The sequence below is a fragment of the Helianthus annuus genome, chromosome 8 (assembly GCF_002127325.2).
Source record: "Helianthus annuus cultivar XRQ/B chromosome 8, HanXRQr2.0-SUNRISE, whole genome shotgun sequence".
NCBI lineage: Eukaryota > Viridiplantae > Streptophyta > Magnoliopsida > Asterales > Asteraceae > Helianthus > Helianthus annuus.
Genome location: NC_035440.2, coordinates 88,575,914 through 88,580,697, shown reverse-complemented (window position 1 = coordinate 88,580,697; position 4,784 = coordinate 88,575,914). Strand labels below are relative to the sequence as shown.

The 4,784-nt window shown below is 41.7% G+C and overlaps 1 non-coding gene across 1 annotated transcript; it reads left to right on the top strand.

The window, feature by feature from the left end:
* Positions 1-2,480: 2,480 nt before the first annotated feature.
* Positions 2,481-2,587, top strand: LOC118481577. The gene has a single exon (XR_004865788.1). It is a non-coding gene; the product is annotated as a small nucleolar RNA R71 (small nucleolar RNA).
* Positions 2,588-4,784: the final 2,197 nt, after the last annotated feature.

The following is a 4,784-nucleotide window of genomic DNA, read 5'->3' as shown; positions in this document are numbered from 1 at the left end:
AATGAGCATTTAGTGTAAAGATATGTATTTGTATGCTCAATAAAGGCTCAAAACTCACTTTTGTGGGAAGAATGGGTTTTTATGTGATCAAGTATATATAATCAAATTTTAACTAAGCTTGTCATACCGTTTCATAATTTTCTTATATTGGTTCTTTTTATCACGACGCTATCGGTTGTTAGAAATTCCCAACTTAAACTTAGACAAGTAAAAAAAATGATTTTTTTTTTGAAAAAAATTTGGGGTGATTAGCGGTTCCAATAGAGTTTTGTGTAAGGCTTGTTAATTAGGACTTGCAAGATTCAAAGTTTTAGCATCCCCCCCACACTTAAATTACACATTGTCCTCTTTGTGTCCCAAAAGTGAGTTTTTAGGTTGATTGAATGTGTAAAAGGGTGTTAAAAGCAAAATTTTATGTTACTGGCACTCTGGACACGGCCCCGTGGTGACCGGGCACGACCCCGTGTTCAGGTGCCAGTGACAAAGTTTAGTAAAGAGAAACAGAAGCCTAGACACGGGGGCGTGTTTGGTGAACACGGCCCGTGTCCAGTTACCTGAACTCGGCGTTTTCTGCAGATTGTGTAGCACGGGGCCGTGTTGGGCGGACACGGCCCGTGCTGAACTTGCTGTAATGAAGAAATTTTTGTCGAATGGCCCTGTTTTCGTGCATGGGGTGATGTTTCTCGTTTCCCTTGTTATCCTTTACCATCCCGAGTGTGTTTTATTCCTGCAAATTAAAATTAAACTAAAAATTAATATAAGCTAAACTAAGGATAGTTCCGCGGAATGCCTCCGTGGTGCGCCACGTTTATAAGGGTCCTTGGCTAGACTCAAAGTGAGGTCATATATTTTCCGAGCGGGATGTTTTGCATGCCACGTTGCACCGTCGGAGAGCATCATCCAAACTCGAATCAATGACCTTCATGTAATTGACCGTGTCATCGTCCTCTACTCTCTTTCCAACCTCAAACTTCACTTCCTTATCCCCAAACTTCAAAGTAAGTGTTCCGTCATTCATGTCTACCACTGCTTGCGCGGTGGCTAGAAATGGCCTCCCTAGTATGAGGGGGACTTCGGTGTCCTCTTCCATATCTAGTATGACAAAGTCGCCCGGGTAGACGAAATTGTCGACTTTGACCAATAGATATTCAGCGACACCTTGCGGGTATTTGACTGATCTGTCGGCAAGTTGTATACTCGTCTTGGTAGGGCTTGTTTTGCCTAGGCCGAGTCGTTTGAACATTGATGTAGGCATGAGGTTAATGCTCGCCCCAAGGTCGGCTAGTGCATTACGAACGGGGATTCCCCGATCGAGCAAGGAATTGTGAAGCTTCCCGGATCAATCTTCTTTTGTGGGAGTTTGTTGAGTACGAGGGCGGAGCATTCTTCGCCTAAGTTAACTAATTGCAATGATTCAATTTTCTTTTTATGAGTGAGGAAGTCCCTCATGAATTTTGAGTATTTAGGCATTTGAGTTAGGACTTCGATAAAAGGAATATTAACATGCAATTGTTTTAGTAGATTTTCGAATTTTGCGAATTGCTCATTGGTCTTTTGACAAATTAACCTACAGGGGTATGGAACCGGAGGAGCCTTGGTAGGATCTTGAATTAGAGGAGAAGCCTTTTCTTGTTGGGGCGGTGTTGTGCTTCCCTCAGTTGGCGGTGGTGGAGCTTCTTCGGAACCCACGGTACGGTTTCTTAATGTTATGAGATGGACTTGTGCTTTTGGGTTTGTTTCGGTATTACTTGGTAACGCGCCTTGTGGTCTCTCAGAGAAATTTTGAGCTAATTGATTTATTTGTTTTTCAATGTTTTGTATACTAGCTTGTTGATTTCTAAAATTCGATTCCAATTGTTGAAATCGATCCGAGTTTTTCTTTTCAGTGTCGGAGATGAGGCGAGATACAGTATCTTCAAGCCTTTCTCGTCCACCTTGTTGTTGAGGGAAATTTTGTGACTCATTTCTTGGTTGTTGAAAGTTTGTTCGTTGGTTTAGGTTTTGTTGGTTGCTACTATTGCCGGGTTCTCTCCAACCAAGGTTAGGGTGGTTACGCCATCCTTGGTTGTAGGTACCCGTTGGAGGACCCGACGGCCTAGGTCTACTATCAATGTAGTTTACTGACTCTAGTTGATCATCTGTTTCTTTCATACAACTCCAATATTCATGTGGCCCACCACACCCTCCAAGCCATAACCGAGACCATTTTTGCCATTTCTAACTTTTTGATTTTTTAAGAGAGGGCCTCGATTTGGGCTTGTAAAGAAGTGCTTTCATCAACCTTATGATCGCCCGGGGCAATAAATTTATTGCCTCGGGGAGTGTGCCACTGAAAATTGGTTTGAGCAATTTCCTCAATTTGATTGTATATTTCATGTGGGCGGCGATTACCTAAAAGTCCCCCGGAGCTAGAGTCAAGTGTTTGTCTTTTGTGTAGCAACAATCCATTGTAGAAAGTGGATACTTGTTGCCATACCGCAAGACCGGGATGAGGACACTTTCGCAATAACTCGTTGAACCTTTCCCAAGTTTCATATAAGGATTCCCTATCCTCTTGTGAATATGTATTAATTTCAGTCATTAATTTAGCCATTTTAGCGGGAGGAAATACTTATATAGAAACTTTTGGGCTAGTTCATCCCAGATATTTACCGAACCAACTGGGAGGGCGTTGAGGCAAGCTTTTGCTCGGTCTTTTATTGAAAATGGAAACATTCGAAGGCGGATGGCGTCATTTGATGCTCCATTGATTCGAAAGGTATCACATATTTCTAAGAAATCAGTAATATGTAGATGGGGATCCTCGTCCGCAAGCCCATGGAAGGTTGCGGAGTTTTGAAGCATTTGTGTCAAATGTGGCCGAAGTTCGAAGTTGTTAGCTTCAACATTCGGTGCATTGATAGCGGCGCCGAGATTACCTACGGTGGGTCGTAAGTAATCCATGAGGGTACGTTGGTCCGCCATTGGAAGTGGGTCCCCCGAAACCTTCTCTTGGTTTTTAGCTTTAAGTCTTTTTTTAAGAAAGCGTTCGGGTTCTTCTAGAGGTTCTTTTATGCCTCTACTAGAACTGGAGCTCATACACTACGTAGAAAGTTCAGATGTGGTGTCTGATTCCAAGTCCTACAATAAAAACTGAAAAGAATGTTGGTCAGGAAGTTCACCACGGCCCCGTGCTCAGTGAACACGTCCCATGGTCGGAGATATATCGATTGTTTTCCGGATCCCTGTTACTGGAAAGTTGAACACGACCCCGTGTTGCACCGACACGGCCCCGTGCTCAGCTCTCTGTAACTCGGAAAATAAAAACTGCCAGTGACACTGCTGGGCACGGCCCGTGTCCGACCAGGCACGACCCATGCTGAGCTCTGCAGAAACTGAAAAATTAAGAAAATCCTAAAAAAATATAGAAAAAAAAAAGATTAGGCCGCTGATTCCTAACTTTCTTAAAATCCTTGTGTCCCCGGCAACGGCGCCAAAAAACTTGATGTGCGTTAGGTGTTATATGTTTTAGGTATATATTTTAAGCCCTTTTTTACACTTTTTAGCCAAGTTTTAAATTTATAAACACGATATTCACTAACACTAAACACACATATGGGCAAGTGCACCCATCGTGGACGTAGTATAGTGTTGGTAAGATACCGAGGTCGTCCAAGGAGACAAGAGCTTTTAGTACCGGTTTATCCTCAACGTCTAATCAAATCAAAATGTTAGAAAAAGATTTTTAAACTAGAAAAATAAAACTAACTAAAATGTTGAAAAATAAAATAAAAATAAAAATAGATAGACAAGATGAATCACTTGGATCCGACTCGTGTGTAGTGTAACCTATGATTATTTTCGCACTTTTGCACTTGTTTATGACATTATCTTAGTTATTGTAGTAGGCCCCTCTTTTGAAGGTGACGTTACCCTCAACCCAGTAGTTTGAGTCAGCAAGGATACAATCCTAAAGGGTCGGATTATTGAAAGTGTGACAACCCTCAAAATCCTATGTATTCCGTACAATTTATTATTGATAATTAAAGTGCTTGACGACTGTGTGGAATTTCTTAACTGCTCTCTGATTACTGTGATATACTTACATGTGTTTGTTAACGTACTTGGCTTGTGCAGAAAACTTGACTAAATGGTCCTGAATATTTTCCTATGTGTTAGGAATTAATTGTGTTACAAAAATATATGTATAAGACGCCTTACGGAATAATTAAACACTCTAACGAACCGGTATCTAACCGAACAACCGGACATTACCCAGGACACCAAAATATTGCTAGAAACATTGTTTAATTATTTCTTGGCTTGTCGTAATCCCCGAACACCCTGACACCCACTAGAAATAACATAGCTAACATATATAAACATAATACTTGAAATCTAACTATCCATCACCTATTTAGTTGGAAAAGTTACAACCAACCCCCCCCCCCTAACCGATTCGGTCACAAGGACCATACCTACCACACTCTCAAATCTTGCCTAAAGATTTTATGGTATTATTTTAATAGATCTTTGTTTGTAGTACTCACCAAAATATATGAAGTGATTATAAAAGCATGGCCAAGATCACCACAACCATACTCCATCATTTCACACTCCCTCACTTCACTCTCTCTCCCTCTCTCGGCCACCCACAACCGGCCACCATACACCACCCACACACCACCCATCTTCTTGCAATTTCAATCCAATCCAAGGTGATAGCAAGGTGCTAGGAGGTGAAGTAGGAAGCCCGGTGTGCTTGGAACTCGAAAGACCTCTCTAGATTGCTTTTATCCACCACT